The 20,565-nt window shown below is 37.2% G+C and overlaps 1 pseudogene; it reads right to left on the bottom strand.

Annotated features, from left to right (window-relative positions):
* Positions 1-1,528: 1,528 nt before the first annotated feature.
* LOC149252057 (cytochrome P450 750A1 pseudogene) lies at positions 1,529-8,602 on the bottom strand (annotated as a pseudogene).
* Positions 8,603-20,565: the final 11,963 nt, after the last annotated feature.

Raw genomic sequence — 20,565 nt, 5'->3', positions numbered from 1 at the left:
GGCAAAATTCATTCAACATAGTCGAACTTGTTTGGGTATGATACCACCCTTACCTATGCTAGAAACTCCATCTAAGTGGAGTTTTTCTTGCACTGTGGATGCAAACGTTATAGAGGGAAGCGTAGAAACATTGCCGCAACTGGAAGGCTCCCTCAGAAAGTGCAAACGACTAGTGAGACAATCAAACCCATGCTTGACCTAGAAGAAATGAAATGAAGGTTCAATGAAGGCCAGAAGTCAGGTCACATTGGGTGGTTTAGCCATTTAGAACCCTCACCTTAGCAAACCCTCAACTTCCAGCACCTCTCCACTGGAAAACCATTGTTCGAATGTCGTGAGCTGCCCGATGGAAGAGGTAGGCCGTTACCTCATTCCTTATGGCCGCAACTCGTCCATTGGATCGGGATCTCCTCCATCGATGCCAATAGAAACCTCCATATGTATAGAAGGGTCTAGAAGGCATACAACTTTGGTAAATACAAGCGATATATGACAACAAAGCCTCTTGTAGCCCTTAATAAAATTAATGACCTTCGGAATCAGAGCATTACAAACATCAAATTAACATTATAAATTAACCTTACCCTTAGTATGGTTGTAGAGGGTATGATTAAGTTCCGCATTTCCTAAGTGTTGTTGAGTGTGGTAACTTTTGAAAAGTAATTTTTTTTTGTTTTGATTTTTATGTGCCTTAAATAAGTATATGTTACATAATTTTAGAGACCATATGTTTAACTTCTAAAATTCTGAATTTATTTACACATTGTTTTTTAAATAATAAAAAATTATAATATCTGTAAAATTCATATTACCATTAAATGACGAGAGAGAGTTTCCACTTAATTTAATGTGAAAATAATGTTTTTTTGTTTTTTTGTTTTTAACAAATTTATTTATTCATGGAAGAAATAATTTATTTATTTTTATTTTATTTAAAATCTGATAAATATTTTTAGAAACTATATATTTAATTTATAAAATTCTAAATTTATTTATACATTGTATTGTATTTTAAATAATAAAAAATCATAATATTTAGAAAATTGTATTACCAAATTCAATGAAAAAAAAATCGCTAGACCAAACATATATATATATATTATAATAAACAAAGATATTTACTTAAATTATTGGTAATAGAATGATTTTACAAAATCATTACAATAGAGAAATATATATATATATATATATATATATATATATGAGATAATTGGTTAGATTAATGGTAATAGAGTGATATTACAAAATCATTACAATAGAAAATTCAAAGCTTGTAACACAAATGAAAATAGTGTGATACTGATTAACATTTGAATGGAAAAATATAGGGCTAATCTTCTGTCCACCAGATATCTAACAAAAATTGCAAAAGCTAATGCAATCAAGGTAACGCTATGAGCATAAACTATTTTTGAAAAGGGAGTAGCGAAAGCAATGGTACAAACTAGAAGAGCATATAGAGAAAGCATTGCTCGCGAAAATAGGAAAGCGGCACGATGCCTTGCCACTCTTAGGCTTCATAACTGTACTAGAGTGGAAAGCTTAACCTCAATGCTGGATAAGAAAACAGCGGAACTTGCTTTGGAATCGAGGCCCTGCATACTTCCGTCATATCGAGCTGGGACGGATCACCTTCAACTCTCCAGTTAAAAATGTGCACCAGCTGAGCCAATGTGAGTTCAATCGTGGGAATAGCCATGGGTGCCCCTGGGCATCCTCTCCTTCCTGCACTAAATGGAATCATACTGAAGTCTGATTGATCTGTTGAATTGACATGTTCATCCTTCATGAATCTTTCCGGCTTGTATTCGGAAGCATCTACCCCCCACACATTGGGATCCCTTCCCATAGCCCACAAATTCACCATCAACATTGTTTTCTTAGGGATATAGTATCCTCCGATTGTCACAGCCTCTACAGATTCATGAGGAAGCGTTATCACCGCAGGTGGGTATAATCTTAGCATCTCTTTCAGCACGCAATGGAGGTATTTCATGATTGCTACATCAGATTCATTCACTTTTTGATCTTTGCCGACGACACATTCGATTTCTTCTTGCAAACTCTTAATCACATGGGGATGTCTAAGCAGCTCACTCATTGCCCATTCTAAGGTAGTCGATGTCATCTCCAAACCACCTGCGAGCATGTCCTGCACAAATACGAATTTAATCAGTGCAAAATATTGAAAAAAAAAAATTTTAAGAACGAGGATACTAAATTATAAAAGAATGGCCGAAGCCGGCGAGACATATATACAAGAACAACACCCTTCACAGTTTTGTTGGAAGTACTACACACCTACATGCGAACTATGAGTTAGAGCATGGGACCACATGCAAGATTCCTTTTGCATGATTTAGTCCTTGATTTGCTCCTTCTTTAACTCCGCAACTGGTTAGTTCTTCTGCATGATTTGCTCCTTCTTTAACTCCACGACTGGTTAGTTCTTCTGCATGATTTACTCCCTGATTTTCTCCTTCTTTCACTCCACAACTGGCTAGTTCTCTCTGGAACTTGTTGTAGGTGTTGAGTCTTCTCATTGATCACCACTATAGTGCATTACACTAGGATCTTCACCCAGTAATGCTATATAATGAGCATTGTAACCTGTTTTCTAATGAACCATTCTTTTCTTCTTTCGATTTTCTTTTAGTGTTTTTGCTCTGCAAAGCTGCGTGTTCAACCTTTACTAGCTAGATTCATCTGTGCATTTTTTCTACCACATTTACATGGTATCAGAGCCCACATGTTGCTAGATAAAAGGCGCACCAGCACTTTATTTTGCAGGTATTACAGCTTGGAGATCGAAGATTGATAGAGAAATGGAGTTTCCCAAAGCATCGATCCTAACACCATACAACTATCATGAATGGAATGACCAAATGGCTCGATACCTTCATCATAAAGGGTTGTACAGGATTACCATGGCTACAGAAGTGGAACCCACTTCAGCCATAGAGAAATCCAAGTACCTCAACCGTATGGATAAGGCCCACGGATCCATATGCATGTGCATCTCTCCAGAGTTGCAGTTTCATCTATCTGCCTACAATACTCCCAATGAGATTTGGAAAAAGGTTGAAGATCTCTACGGGAAATAGGATGAGATGAAAGGACATCTGCTTGAAGTGGAGCTACTGTCATTGGATCCACAGAACTATGACAGAATTCAAGACTTCTTCACCAAATATAATGATCTATTGATGCAACTCAAGGGTTGTGGAATTGACAAATCCAAGGAGGAGAGTCACCAAGTTCTCTCTATTATGTCAAAGCTCGGACCAGAATACTCCGTCTTTGTGTCTACATTTCATTCAGTAAGGCTCGCAACAGGTAAATCCTACACTATGCCTTCTCTCAAAGAATTTATGGAGTCCCTTATTTTTTAGCAAGATAAACTCATTGGCATGGGGAAAATCAAACCTCCAAAAGTGCATGCACTTGCTGTGAATGATGGTAGCCACAATAAAAATCACAGATCTGATTCAAATCAGAAAAATCAGCAGCAAAATGACAAGGGAAAAGCGCATTCCCATCCAAAGAAGGAAGGGTACACCAGGCCCTTCAATGACTCCTCCGGCTCGAGAAATGAGAAAGGGAAGAAAGGAAACAGATGCACCTACTGTCAAAGAGGATTCCATCCAGAATCCTCTTGCATGAAGAAACAAATTGACCTAATGGCATAAATCCTTCAGAAGCACAACCTTGGGGACCACATCCCTCAGGGCACGAAGAAGAAAACTGAGGATCCGCCACACGGGAAAGGTAACAATTTTCATGCTTTAGTTGCAATTAATTCTTCTCCTAATGTATGGATTATAGATTCTGGTGCATCACATCATATGGCTGCTGCAAAGGAAGTCTATTCCTCTTTGGATGCATGCAAAGGACCTCCCATCCTCATGGGAGATGACTCACCTATTGAGGTCACCGGAAAAGGTAGAGTGGAACTTTTACATGGAAGCTTTGAAGATGTGCTTCATGTTCCAAAACTTTCGGTAAAACTGCTTTCAGTTTATCAGATCACTCATTCTGGCACCGGAAAGAGAGTGGAATTCACTCCAGATGCAGTGAACATATATGACCTACATAGCAGCTCCAAAATTGCAACCGGTGAGGTAAATAATGGAGCCAGACTGTATACATTTTCTGAATTTATTGAATCTGAATCCTCCTTATTTCTTACACATGCTGATGATAGTAGTAGGATTTGGCACGAGAGGTTTGGTCACTTAAATTACAGGTATATGCAGCAGCTAAGCAAGAATGAGATGGCGGAAGGCTTGCCAAATATCAATTTCTCCAAAGGAGTTTGTGAAGGGTGTGTCCTTTGCAAACATCCTAGAGAAACGTTTGACACCGGCAAGACTCACAGAGCATCCTCTCCTCTAGATCTGATCCATAGTGATCTCATGGGGCCTTTTCCTCATCCTTCCATCAACAAAGCAAGGTATGTGCTTACATTTATTGATGATTTCTCACGGTATACTTGGGTGTATCTTCTTAGGGCCAAGTCTGAAGTTTTTGTGCACTTTGAAGATTTCAAAGCACTAGTTGAGACACAGTCAGAGAGAAAGATCAAAGCCCTTCGTACAAACAATGGGGGGGGAATATGTTAACACATCACTTCGGAACCATTGCCTTCAGTCCGACATACAGTTGCAGTACACAGTTCCATACACTCTGCAGCAGAACGAAGTTGCCGAGAGAAAGAACCGATTTCTCAAAGAGATGGCTTCCTGCATGTTGCATGCTAAGTTACTGCCTCATAAGCTATGGGCTGAAGCACTTAATTGTGCTAACTACATCCAGAACAGATCTCCTCATAGGTCTGTCAAGGATCAGACCCCCTTTGAGGCTTGGAGCAGCACTAAACCAGAGGTCACCCACTTCTGTGTTTTCAGCTCCTGAGCATGGGCCAAGATCCCCTCTGAAAAGAGGAAAGCTCTTGATCCACAGAGCATTGAGTGCATCTTTGTTGGATACCCTGACAGTGTGAAGGGATACCGACTCCTGATTCCCTCTATGGACAAGCTCATCATTGAGCGAAGTGTCAAATTTGAGGAAAGTCTCTCGCATGCACCTCAATCGTCGCATGCAGACACCTTTTATCTACCTCATGTCCGAGATGATGACTCAGTACACTCAGATGCAGATACAGAGCATGCAGATGCCAAGGTAGAGCATGCAGATGCAGAGACAGAGTCTTCAGATACAAATCTAGTGCATGCAAATGATGATCCACATCCAAGCCCAGATCGGACTTCCAACAGTGAATCATACTCCCCTGTCATAAATCAGAGAACAAGGAGCTTATGTGAGATATATGCACAAGATCACCCAACTGCTAGAAATGGTCTTGTGGGGGATAATTTTGATCTGCAGAGGACTAGCTCAGAGTTTATTGAGCCTCCTCTTGTCCTCACTACCACTGAACCATCGCCATCCTGGTATTGTCATTTGGTTCAGTCTTCTAATCCACAGTCTTATGCTGAGTCCGCTGGGCATCCATCTTGGGAGTCCGCCATGGAGGAGGAGTATAACTCTCTCCTCGAGAACCAGACCTGGGATCTGGTCCCCCTTCCTTTAGGAAGGAAACTTGTCCAATGCAAATGGGTCTACAGGACCAAGAGTGTTGCAGATGGGCAAATCACCAGACGGAAAGCAAGGCTAGTAGCCAAAGGCTTCCAACAAGTGCATGGCATTGATTATGACGAGACCTTTGCTCCAGTAGCAAAGATGGATTCCATACGCCTTACACTTGCCATTGCGGCTGCCCAGGGGTGGGAAGTACATCAGATGGATGTGAAGAATGCCTTTCTTCACGAAGACCTATCTGAGGAGATCTACATGGAGAAGCCACATGGTTTCATTCAGGATTCATCTTTGGTCTGCAGACTGAAGAAATCTCTCTACGGCCTTAAGCAGGCCCCGAGAGCTTGGTATGCGAAGATGGATTCTTTTCTCTTATCACAAAACTTTTGAAAGATGTAAGTCTGATCCAAATGTTTACATGCTTAGGACACATGATTCTCTTCTTATCTTAGTTTTGTATGTGGATGATCTTCTAATCACTGGCAGCTCAGCTTCAGCCATTGCTACAATCAAGAGGGCCTTGCATGATAGGTTCTTGATGACGGAAATGGGTCCATTACATTTCTTTCTTGGTCTTGAGATCAGCCAGGATGCCACAGGCATCAAACTCTCTCAGGCTAAGTATGCACGGGATCTCCTCGAGAGATTTCGCATCACTGACTGCAAGCCAGCACCGACTCCTTCTCTGTCTGGGGTCCGCCTTGAGGATGGAGGTGAAACTCCATTAGTTGACAGCACTCTCTACCGACAGCTAGTGGGGAGCTTATTGTACCTCACCCACTCTAGACCAGATCTCTCATATGCAGTAGGGGCAGTTTCCAAATACATGCAGGAGCCGCATGAGCTACACTGGAATGCTGCCAAGCGCATCCTCCGATATTTGCAGGGCACCATCACCTTCGGGATTCACTATGCAGCAGGCACTGCATTGAATCTCCTTGGCCTCACAGATTCTGATTGGGCGGGAGACAACATTGATCGCAAGTCCACCTCCGAATATACACTCAGTCTAGGATCTGGCCCTGTCTATTGGTCGAGCAAGAAGCAGGCTGTTATTGCTCTCTCTTCAGCTGAGGCCGAGTACAGAGGAGTAGTCAACATCACCATTTAGGCTCTGTGGCTACAACACTTTCTCACTGAGTTGGGCGTCCAGTTCCACCAGCCCATTGTCATCTGGTGTGACAACCAGAGCACTCTCAAATTTTGCAGGGATCCAGTACAGCGGCAGTGGACGAAGCACATAGAGATCCATATGCACTACATCAAAGACTTGGTACATGATTGGGTCATTGATTTGCAGTTCTGTCCTTCAGCAGAATAGATTGCAGACATCTTCACCAAGACATTCACTGAGTAGAAGTTTCGCTCTCTGTGCGATCGTCTTGGAGTGAAGGACACAGTTGCTTAGCAATTGTCTTTTCTTCCTCTTTTCTTTTGATTACATTGTATTTTGAGGGGGGGTTTTTCCCACGAGGTTTTCCCTCTTTCCTCAATTTTAGTACAAGTTGCACTGTATTTTGGGTGACTTTTGGCCTTAGTTGCCAGGGCCCATTTTCTATTTTTCCCCATAGTGGTGTTCAGGGGGGGTGTTGGAAGTACTACACACCTACATGCGAACTATGAGTTAGAGCATGGGACCACATGCAAGATTCCTTTTGCATGATTTACTCCTTGATTTGCTCATTCTTTAACTCCGCAACTGGTTAGTTCTTCTGCGTGATTTACTCCTTGATTTTCTCTTTCTTTAACTTCACAACTGGTTAGTTTTTCTGCATGATTTACTCCCTGATTTTCTCCTTCTTTCACTCCGCAACTGGCTAGTTCTCTCCAGAACTTGTTGTAGGTGTTGAGTCTTCTCATTGATCACCACTATAGTGCATTACCTTGGGATCTTCAACCAGTGATGCTATATCATGAGCATTGTAACCTATTTTCTAATGAACCATTCTTTTTTTTCTTTCGATTTTTTCTAAGTGTTTTTGCTCTGCAAAGCTGTGTGTTCAACCTTTACTAGTTAGATTCATCTATGCAGATTTTCTACCACATTTACAAGTTTCCTGCGTCATTTTGGAGTCGGCCTCAGCTTTCTCGAGCAATACATGATGAAATCTTTAACACAGGGCTCTTCCTCTTTCTCGCGATTCGATGTCGAGGCCATGCGATGAGGAACGCGGTCTTCCATTATTTTCTCTGCAAATTCATTGAATGCTTTATGCATCTTCTTCATGCGCCGTTTGATGCCTTGCAGATCAAGCCAATCTAAACAAGGAATAAAGTCTCCGATGTTAAAAGCTCCCGCTGTAGATATCAGCTCAACTATTAAATCCTTAAAACTTCCGAAATCCTCACCTAAATCATCGTCAGTAAATTTCCTCCCTGCCAGCATCCGCCAAATAATGTTGGAGTTGAGAGTAGAGATGGCCTTGCTCAGGTTCACGCTTATTATTCCGCTCTCACTCTCCTCCCAGATTGAACGGATCATGGCAAACACCTCTTCCTCTCGCACGGGCCTGAAAGACTCGATTCTTTTGGAAGTCAGGAGTTCTAATACGCATATTTTTCTCATTTTCCTCCAGTGATCTCCATACTGAGTGAAGGTCACATCCTGAGAATTGAAAAATATGTATTTCCCAGCGGATGTTAGAGGCCGGCTGGAAAACACCAAATCATGGGTTTTAAGAAAGAGCCTGGCCATCTCAGAAGAAGAAACGATGACAGTAGGGATAGAACCTAAGCGCAGAAAGAAAATGGGGCCATATTTGTCAGCAAGACCTTTAAGTGTACGGCGAGCGGGCTGTACCAATTGGTAAAAATTTCCGATTATTGGCCATGGAAAGGGTCCTGGAGGCAATCTGCCCCTAATTCTTCTCTTCTGCAACAGTCATATGAAGAGCAAACAGAAAAATAAACCAACAACAGCTGCTGTGACAGCACGCTCGCGGCCTGCCATTAATGTTACGGGCAGACGGAAAGACAGAATAGCAGTAAAAGTATGAAATTCCATATGGAACACACTTTGTAAGAGACACATTGCTTGGAAGGATCAACGGTATGCTATTTAAAAGCACCCCGAGATTTATGAAAGCTCACTTTAAGGCGATAAATGCAAATTTAATATAAACTGACACTGATTTTAAAATTTTCCAGAGCCATACGTTGACCCACTGTTCTGGAATAGCAATAATGAAATGGTAATAATCTGCATTAACGGAAAATACATATCGTATAATAGAGTGCATCTATCATAGTGGATAAGTAATCCCCGCTGTTTCTTTGTAGCACAAACCTATGGAGATGGGATTGTAGTAACCGCAAGTGTTGCTATTGAGACGCCCTCAATATTTGGCCATATTTTGTCTTTGCCTTGAGGCCTAGCCTATTCCCCTGTTGTATTCTGTCATTTCTAAGATTACATGGGGTCGGTTGGATTCCTTTCCGAATGACCTACGGATAAGTGTGAGCTATTTGTGCTAAAAGTTTGCTATTTGTGCTAAAAGTTTGCTGTTAATTAGCTTTTTAGAGAAGTTGAGGCATTGGGCTCCTCACTATGTCACTTTCAATTTCATTTAGCTCACTAAGACATGGTATCAATTAATGCAGCGCTTATATATTAATTGATGCAGCGCTTATAGCCATTATCAATTTAAATGGTACCACTTAGGGCAACTTATAACCTACTAATTTAATTGAAGGCTTTAATAGTTTCTTCTATGTACTACTTTATAATTCTCATATGAGGTATCTCCATGATGTCCTCTTTTAACAATCCCGCAACCTTGATATCTACTCATTGTTAACATCATTATTAATAGGGACATGTATCTCAGTTTCAAGACAAACTCATTTACTCTCTGACTTATGCTAAAATCAAGGGAATTTCACCCTACTCACATCTATTATTAAGTCATACCTTCATTATGCAAAATCCTCTTAATGGTCGGTGGTGGCATTAAAAGATGTCAAGGTGGTTTCTCTAACAAGCTTTTTTGGGGGAGCTTTTATTTTTTCTTCGTCTTTTCTATTTTATTGGCCTTGTCCTTTGTTATTTCTATATGCAATTAGTCTTTTCCTTTTCCATGCAACTATAATTCCTTATTGGGTGAGGCTTCTCCCTTTAGCTTTCCCCTAGTTTTTTCCTTCTTTTGTCAAGCCTTATGAACCTTCTTTTGGTCTTGTCTTCCTTCTCTTCACTTGCAGCCTTCCCTTGTTGTTTCCAAGTGCTTTATGTTCATTATCTGCTCCTTCCTACACCTTAGTTTCCTTTCGCCTAGTTCCTCTTTCCTCCAAGTCATAATTCTAAGGTTTGGATCCTCCTCCTGTCATTGAGGATGATAGGGAAGGAGAGAGCTAGCACACTCTACAACAAAGTCAAATGTGAAAAGGTTTGAAGCATCCTTTTGGGAGAATACCTTCCAAGCCATTTGACATGAAATTCACATTCTTCAATAGGAAGCTTAAGTTGAACATCATTTCATCTTAAAAACAGATGTGAAATGTGAAATTCAACATTAGATTCCAGAGATTGGTAACACTAGCACTATGTGCACTTGGTACCTCCAAACTATTGCCATATATTGGCAAATCAAAATAATAATGGGAAAGGTTTAAGTGGATGGGTGTGAAGAACAATAAAAGATTCTCCCACACTTAAATGAATCACAACTCTAGCTTATGAAAATTTACATTCAATTATCTCTAACAGTGAATAAAATGATTTATTTGGAGTTCTCCAGTTTTGGGGAAGCCACTTTCTACACTAATCCTATCTAGGTGGACTCCCACATTTGAAGGTTCATGATTTTATTTTCCATTTTTTGCTTTTAGATCAATAGTCGACATGGACCACATGACAGTCGTAGGCCTATTAACCTTAGCATTTCATTATTCTCTATCCCAATTTTTAATTAGTATAACTATGTTTTCAAATTTGGACTTATTATCTAGTCCAAAGCCACATTCCTATGATAATTGTTTGGTTTCAAGTGACACACTTGTAGGCATAAGTAAGACTCATCCTATGTCTTTTAAATTTACCCTAACTTACATAAAATTTAACCTAGCTTATAGAAGAAACAAAATAAAATCTCAAATTAGATATCCTTTGTTGGCCCTACAAAGTTAGATATATATATATATATTCTTTTCTATAGCATTTTAAATAATTTTATAAAAACCACTCAAACAAAGTCTTTTGGGTGGCTATAAAGTTTTATGTAATTTTGTTGCATCTTAAGGATGCAAATTTTGTTCATATAATATCTCTAGCTTCCATAAAAATAAATAGATGTTCCAAAAATATATATTATATAAAAGAAATGGTAGAATATTTCTAGTTATATGTAATTATTTAATAAATTGGGCTAAACCATTAAGAAATAAAGGAGAAGATCATTATGCAAATTAAATGTGATATTAAAAATAATATTATTTTGCCAATGGTTCTTAGCTAAAGTGGTTGGGATTGTGGCTTGTCATCCCATCCACCTAGGTTGAACTCTGAGGCATGCTTTAGCCTATATTGATTAGGCTCAAGTAAGATTCATAGTGAAGTTGGGATTTAGTCAATTCATAAAATATAATGGAATAAAAGAGTGTGACTTTTGCTACACTAAAAGGATGGAAGATGAAAAAATCTTTCTGTCAAATTGTTTGTCTTATATATTATATAACATGGCCATAGAAATCCAATATTAAATAATTAAGTGTAATTTCATTCCTTTTTAAAATCAAATAAACCATATAATTCTTAATGGATACTAATCATCATCAACATATTTCTTAGTGCTTAGATATATTAAATGTCTACTTCCATGTTATTTATTTTTCAACATCATATCAAAATAGCATCATTTAAATATAAATTTTAAAAAGTATATTAATATTAATTTTATTTTAAACTAAATAAATAGTTAAATAAACATATTTTTTTATTTTTTACCAAGCTTAACATATTAACAATCATCCCACAAGGGAGGAGGCCACAAAACCTTAGGGTAGGGGGATTAGGGTGTGGAATGACTTGGAATCATAATAGGTTGAGTAGGATTCTAGTCGGAACGGTTGAGTAAGATATTAGCACTGAATGACAACAATTAATTACGAAAATATTAAAAAAATAGATTTAATAAAATTGGATTAGAATAGAATGTAGTTATTTAATGTGGTCATAGTTAATATATATAATAAAAATTCTATAAAGTATTGGTGGATAATTTTATATTTAGAAATTTAATTAATTTACATTTATAAATAGTAATCGATAATAATAATCTCATTGTTAATTTAACAATTAAATTATAATAAATTTTCTTTCTTTGGACGTCTGATCATCCACTCGATCAACACGGCGAGAAAATATACGAAATATCCAATCTACCAGCTGCCAAGCAAGTATTATACCTTAGTTAATGTATGAGGTCATGAGTGGAAGCGACTAACAATGTGTTTATGATCTGGGATATAACCATGGTATAATATCTGGGATATAACCATGGTATAATATCTCCTTTTTAATTTAGATAACGCATTGTTTAAATTCTACGTGGTGAATTAAAAATGGTATATGGTATTTAATAGGTAAATTTTTTGCGTGGAATTTTATGTAAAGTTAATTAAATCAATTAACTAATATTAAAAATAAATAATCACTCGGAAAAATTCAGACTATTTAAAAGTGAAAAAGTTATAGACCATTTAGAATTGCTTCAATGTAATATTCTATTTTGAAAGATTATAAAATTATATATATATATATTTTTCTTAGTTTAGATAATTAATTCATCCAAATTATAATGTAGTATTATTGAAACTTTTTAATATAGAGAATAATTTTGTACTTTATGCTTTAAATATTTTAAAGCATTATATCTATTAGAATATATCAACTAAGATTGGCATATTCTAATAAACATAGTGCAATAAAATATTGAAATCATAAAGTACAAAATTACTCTCTATATTAAAAAGTTTCAATAGTGCTACATTATAATTTGGATGAGTTAATTATTTATGCTAAAAGTGATTCTAGCAATTTTATAATTTCATAATTTTCAAAATGGAATATTACATTGAAACAATTTTAAATTGTCTCGAACTTTTTTTGCTTTTAAATAAAAGAATATTTCAATTATCGTCTCAAACACTTCAACTTAATTTTTCTCTCTTTATACATAAAGCATTTGAATATTATTATAAAAAAAGTTGATACAATTAACACACAACATTTAACAAGTGTAATATGCAGCTTTGTTGCTTAGTACCTACCTATTCAACATAATTGATAGAAAAACTTATTGTAACTATGATAATAATAATACTACTACTATGCAAAAAAATGTCTATATTTATAGTGATATTTTAACCTACTTTTTAAAAGTATCTAACATAACGTACTAACTGACATTTTTAAATGACACTGACTGCCATGGTTGATCATGGTTTGTGATATACTTGAGACACAAATTTAAGATATCTTTTTTGGTGATCACAACGACACAGTCTAAATCCTATGTTATAGGACAACTAACATACTATAGTAATTAGGAGTTGTAATGTCACTAACTTCCATGAGGAAGCATGTTTTATGATATGTTTGAGATACAAATCGAAGTTAGTGTAAGAAAATAGTAATATAATTAAAAAGAAGTAGGTTAAAAAATCACTATAAATATAGACATTATTTTGCATAGTAGTAGTATTATTTTTTTCCTAGTTACAATAAGCTTTTCTATCAATTACACATAATAGGAAAGTACTAAGAAACAACGCTACATATTACACTTGTTAAATGTTGTGTGTTAATTGTATCAAATTTTTTCACAATAATATTCAAATTCTTTACATAGAAAGAGAGAAAAATTAAGTTGAAGTATTTGGGATGTGTTGACGATGTTGGACCCACCAACATTCAGGGGATCTTCCTAGTATGAAGTCCCAAATAGACCTCACACTGTTTGGTGTAGAAGTCTCTTCTAGTATGATGGCTCGATTGCCATTATCTTAAAGATATCCCTTAGCTTCTTCTTGTCATCACGTGAGAGTGGTCTGCTTCGTCTTCAAATGCCGAGGTTCGCGTGCTTGTTGAGTGCTTAGTGTTACTTGTGTCAAGGTTCTTTCGCCACAAAGGGAGGGGGTGGATGTGAGTCTCCAGTTGGAAGGGAAGAGTCCCAACTCTGTCACAGACACACAACACAACAGGAGATGCACAGCTTCCGGAGGAGTAGTCCACACTGATGCAACAATCACAACATATAAGAGGAGATAACATGTACAACACTCAACAAAGTAGTTTGTGTGAGTGCGATGGTCGTTATAACAATTTTATGGGAAAGGTTTTGTCTAATGTTTGGTGAGGCATCCCACGCGGGCAAGACAATGTTAACAACTTATACAACACATTTTCATAAACATATGTATTAAAACAACCGAAATAATTCAATCGTTTTAACATAGGTTAAAGCAACATGCATTACAAGTGTTCTAAGATCAGTTTTACAAACAATTACAATACATGTGTGAAAACGTGCTGGCATGTTATCAGGCTTCTGAATTAAGCGAAAGTTCTAGGACACATTGATACACCATACATCACTAACCCCATGAGAGGGGCGTTGAAGCCACTACTCACTCCTCAAAGAAAAGATTACAGACTCTTAGGGCTATGGGGGAGGATCCAAGGTGAAAAATTCCATTGCATGTACAAATGAGGGGGTATTTATAAACAAGGGTATAACTAGCCCTTGTGACTATTTGACTTCCCCCATGACTGTTTGACTTATTTGACTCTTTCGCTTTACATGACTCTTCATATGATATGTGGTTCTCTTGGACTTCCATGTTACATTACATTGATTTACAACAATATGGCCCACAGTAGTGATGTGGTCAAGATTACTTATGACACGACTCGACATGACAGTGCTGGTATGTTCATGTTTTTGGTGGTGTCCATGTTGAGCTGCAATGCTGCTAAGTGATGAATGTGCTCTTGGTGTATCATAGATTTACCTCTATATGGCAAGGTGTGCGGAGTCTTTGACGGTCTTGGTGTTTACTTGATGTTGCATGTGCAAGTCGCTCCTTCACTTGTACTTTCACATGCTTCATGTGTTTGTTTGTTTGCGAAAATATCTCCTTGCATGCATTGTCAGTTCACAAAAAAATATCCTCGCATGCATCGTCCATTCACAAGAAAATATCCTTGCATGCATCGTTCATTCAGCTGTTCGCGAAAAAATCTCCTTGCATGTGCTCTCCTTGTTCATCCCATCCGTCTTGTCCATGTACCTGTATCTGCAATCACTCCTGACGAGACAACATCAAATCCATAAACCTCCTAGTCTACCATGATGCATTGTCATTTTATTACATATACGAGGGACTAAAAGAAAAGAAAAGGCCAAGAAATTGTGCAAGGCAGATTTCAAGCTGGGATGTGGTCTCTAGGTACTGCCGTTGAAAATTATGCAGAAGTCATTGGGAGATTGAGATGGACAATTCCGATCAGCAGTGACTGTCCGCAGGATCTGGCTCAGTTGGTGGGAAAATATAAGCAATTTTTTTGTGGGAAGCAATGTAGGAAGTAGAGGGGCTTGGCAAAAAATTATGTGCAATTCCTCTGGGGTGGTGGCAGCGGGTTGCAGGACGCTTGCCGGGAAAAAACCGCATTTTTCTTAGGGAGCTGGCAGCGGGCTACAAGGGTGCTGCTAGTGGCAAATGCACAATTTCTAGGAGGCTGGCCTGTTGGACATCCCATCATAGTTTTTGAGCTGAGTGGGATGCTCGACATATTGGTGACTGCTCATGAAAACTGTGCAATTTTTTGGGTGAGAAGCGTGCCAACTGTCTGGGTGTTCGGCTGGAAAAACTATGCAATTTTTTGAGGGAGACATGGATGGACACAAAGTGTATATCTGGCATGTCAACGCAATTTCTTCAGTTAGTAGAGCAGGCAAGGTCTGCAGCTTTTGCGCAATTTTTTGGGCGAGTGAGTCCCGAGGTCACTACCCGATCAAACTCTTTGGTTAACCAGCTAGAGGGATGGTTGACTCACTTGTGAGAAACATAGATTGAGATGGCTTACTAAGAATTTTTTGTGCTATTCTGGGTCACAGTCAGTTCGGTCAATTCCAGGATTGCACAGTGTAGGCTGCCTGCAAGACAACCTCAATATATGCACAATTCTAGGGAGAAATACATGTTCACTGAGGGCTAAAATTGTGCAATGCATCTCAGTGAGGGTCCAGTTGTCGGAGGGTGATCCATATGCATTAATCTTTGTACAAATGTGCCGCCATGTCCCACACTTCTTCAATCAAGTGGGACAATAGGAATATGCACCCCCTCCCGAATGAGTGCAAATGCACCACAACCAAATCAAAATCAGATTTCTATGCTCTGTAGGCAGGTAATTTCCAAGTCAAACGAAAGAATGTTGTGCATGGAAGACACCATGAAGGAGGCCTTGTTAACACACTCTACCACAGGAATTTCAAGATTGAGAAATGTGTGATAGATCCACCACCTTCGTGGTTCTTTATTCTACTTAACCATATGATATCCCATTAATGATATGGTCATGTAGACCATCAATATGCATTAAACTTTATGAGTACGTGTTGCCCCATCTTAGTTCTTCAAACAAGTAGAAGAGTAAAAATTTGTACTACCCATATCTATCTCAAAAGTCAAGCTTTCTAAAACATCATTATATTTATTTAATTTAGTTATATATATATATATATATATATATATATATATATATATATAATAATAATAATAAAATATTATTAAAAAAAATTTGGGACCTACGAGATTAACTTATACTCTAAGAAGAAGTCACTAAGTGATATTTAAACTATCCATCATAAGAAATGAAACCCTCAATTTTTTTTATACGTAAGCTATAAAATGATTTCATATAATCTCTTTAAATATAATAATGCTTTCATACCATCTCTTTAAATATAAGCATATAGTTCATCACTACTTTAAGGTGTCTTTACCTAAGTATTAAAAAGTCAAATCTTTCCACCATTATAGATTTAATGTTATCACATTTTTAACCATGGGCACTGCTAGGGCGATGCCATTATCTACACTAATTGTTGATTATTAATTGAATGAATGCATAAATTTTTAAAAGTCGATTTCACTGTGAAAAACATCATTGTGATTTTGATTTTGATTGGATTCGAAAATTTATAAACCAAAAATTGACAATATGGAAAGTAATTAGAATCTTTAGAAATCAAAAGATAGATCTTAACACTAAAAAATTTCTTAAATTCGTCTTCTTCTTAACAGATAAACTATATGATAGTTACATACAGTCAACATTCAACGGAATGTATATGATCTTCGCAAATCACATGATAAGGAGGATGAGGTGTGATCTAAATCACCACTAAAATCCCAAGAAAGATGATCAATTCAACTAAGAGATGTTATATTCAACATATCTTATACACCTGAAAGAAACTGTATTATCAAAACATAAACAGTCATGTCTATATGCCACATTCCCTCAATGTGCAGCAGAAAAACAAGATAATATACATATACAACAAAATTTACAAAAAAGAGTGTGAACAGGAAAGCTAGTGATTTAACCCAGAAATGGGAAGTCACCCATATCAAGAATGTATTCTTCCCAAGTGATCTCCAAGTACCATTTGCCAATCGACCCCAGTAAGCCTTTCTTGGATAATTTATCTGCTTCTTTGTTTAGGTTCCTTCCAATATGCTGGATTGTGGAGCAGCCATGGAGTTGCCATAGAATTTCAATCCTTTCCAGCCATCCTTGTAGCATGGGGTTATTGATGGAGGCCCTCACCATGACTTGATCAATAATAATCTTCAAATCTCCATAAATATGAAAAATGGGGTTTCTAAGGAAACTATTGAACCATAGGACCCCCCAGAGAGCTAATGCTTTTTCTTTCTTATTGGTACCACAATCACCATTCCAGTAGATCTCGTATGACAAATCAACAGTCATAGCTATCCAAAAGCCACATGCACAGGAGTTCCTTTGAGTTGCCCCATTGAAAAACCCCAATGGGTACATGAATTGTGTATTTATATGCTTATGTGGACCGATATTAGTGCATGGGGATTGAGCAAAATATATTGAAAGATTAGTGGTGATTCTCTCAATAATAATAAAAAAAAATCTTCCAAAGAGTTCTGGAAGATGTACCTGTTTCTTCAATTCTAGATGGCCAAGAAGAGGAAAAGGGGAATGGCTCTCTAGGAAGATTTTTGTGCACACCACCATTTTAATATGAGTCCCTGATGCAGTTATGGTGAATGTACGGGAAGCCAATGAGGGAAGCTATCTTTTTCCATACCTGAATAGTATATTGGCAATGCAAAAAGATGTGGTCGTTATCCTCAACATCATTTTTGGAAATAGTGCATATCCCAGGACCATGCCAATTCCTTTTTTGTAAATTGTCCCATACAAGATTTCTATTATGATAGACAAGCCATGTGAAGAGTATAACTTTAATTGGATCTTTAGTTTCCCAAAAGGCATATAAAATTTGGTGCTCCCCTTGTCTGGCGACCATGCTAGAAAGAGTAGAGTATGTGTCAACAACTATGATGTTATTAGTTCCCATCTTTCCTGACCATATGCTTTTGTCCTGTGATCATGTGTGGCAAATGCCAAGATGCATCATTGTAGATATAGTCTGATTCCACTCTCGTTCCTTTTAACCAAAAAACCCCAATTCTTAGGCTTTTTTCCAAATAGGGAGTGGTCCTTGCCAACCATTTATGACTTGACCCCAGAGGAATATGACACGTCCATTAAGATGTTGGATAATCCTCTTAGATATGGTGAAATATGTTCCAACACTGAAGATTGGGTCAATTCCGATGAGAATACGGTTACCCGATTGAAACTTCCAAGCAAAATGGTGGATAAATATCTTTTCAACTTTTAGGAAGCTTAGCCAGATAGCTAATCCCTATTTGATGCCAATGGTGCCATTCCTGTACCAAAAACTGAAATATTTATCCTTAAGATACTTATGTTGAATGATCTTGCTCCCTGTTCCAACTCCAAATAAGCCTCTCCAAAGGGATTTTATCAGTAGTGCTCCACCGAAACGACGAAAGTCCATGATTCCCCATCCACCCATACACTTAGGAAAAGTGATGTTGGATAATTTGGTCAAATGGTATTTTTTCCCATATCGACTTCTCCCCCCAGATGAAGTTTGCCATTAGGCGGTTTAGATTGTTAATGATGGATGAAAGAATATGGAAGAGTTGAGCCCAATAGACCCCCATTTATGACAAAATGACTTGGGTGAGGATAATCCGCCCTCCTAAATACATGCATCTAAACTCCCACCCATAGATCTTTTTGAAGAATCAATCACCAAGCCATTGCCAATCAGCAATTCTGTAGCAAGAGAGTTTGATACAATAACCAAGATATTTCAAACAATTTTGAATTAGCATTGCCTCAATACCAAATAAACCTTTGATATATGAAACAATATCCAAGTCAGACTGTCCATGATATAGAACAAATTTATTAGCATTCATGTGTAAACCAGATGCATTAGAAAATCTACTGAAAATGTGAAAGAGACATAACCAAGAAAAATGATAGAGCATACCCATGACAAGAATTTCGTCAACAAAGAGGTTATGTGACATGTACCAAGGCAATGGCTTGTACCAGAAAAAGCTTAGCGGATTGTGCAGGGAAAATATTAAGAACCACCCTAAATTTATATGTATAATAAATGGGTTAATCCCCATGATACATAGGAAAAATGGGAGGCGATTTTATCAATAATATAATATGTATATATAATTTTTTTGGTGAATGTCTCACCAGATTATATTATCTTGTACAGTGATGGAAAATCTTTCACTAAATTATAAAATCTTGTAAGATCTTGACAAATCTTTGATTGAATAATAAAACATTGTGAAGTCTTGGTGAATGTTTTGTTAAGGTATGAAACCATATATGATAATAAGAAAACATATTCATTAAACTGTAATATACTAACATACATGTTTGGAAAAAAGAAACATAATTTTCTCTTCCTACAAACTATGTTCCAAGTTTCAGTGGCCGTGTTTGTCAAGGTTCTTACAATACACTCTTTCATATGCTTCTATTAGTTTTGATAATATTCCACAACAAAGTTGTTGTAGGTGTTGACATTGACAACATACATGTTGGGAAAAAAGAAACATAATTTTCTCCTCCTACAAACAATGTTCCAAGTTTCAGTGGTCGTGTTTGTCAAGGTTCTTACAATACACTCTTTCATATGCTTCTATTAGTTTTGATAATATTCTACAATAAAGTTCTTGTAGGTGTTGATATTGACAACGAGTTCTATCAAGGTAGGAGAGATTAATCTTTTCTCTACAACTTTTGTCAAGCTACCACTTTTTTCAAGTTAACAAATTTCTTTCTTATTCCATAGACTCCAATTGTGAGATAAAAAAAAACACATCAAGTTTGTTTAACCCAACATGCCAACAAGTAGCAAGCCCCAAATATATTATATAAGAAAGTATTAGGTATCCCAAAGGCTTGAAGGGTATTTAATTGAAAGAAGTGACCATTGTGAGAAACCTTCCAATCAATATATGAATATATAAATGTAGATTTATTATTATTTTAATTGGAAATCTTCAATTAAATAATAAAATTTAATTATGTCTCTCCCAATCTAACTTGCTTATTAGCATAATTCACTACCCTCATAGGTCTCACATACCCTCATAGCTCTTGCATTTTTTAACAGCGTTGTGAACAATCTCCACCTTTTAGGAAAATATGGTGCAGTGGCTCCAACCTCGACCCCTACAGATCATTAGGACAAACTAAGAATAGCATAGAAGATGAAAGGTTGTACAAACCAGCTTATTTTTCAAACAAATAATCCAACATCAGTACCTAAACTTTTTCATGAAGATATCATATTG

This window comes from Pinus tabuliformis, chromosome 7 (assembly GCF_031772625.1).
Source record: "Pinus tabuliformis cultivar Carrire ecotype Pingquan chromosome 7, CPIR1, whole genome shotgun sequence".
NCBI classification, from domain to species: domain Eukaryota; kingdom Viridiplantae; phylum Streptophyta; class Pinopsida; order Pinales; family Pinaceae; genus Pinus; species Pinus tabuliformis.
This window is presented reverse-complemented; position numbering and strand designations above follow the sequence as displayed.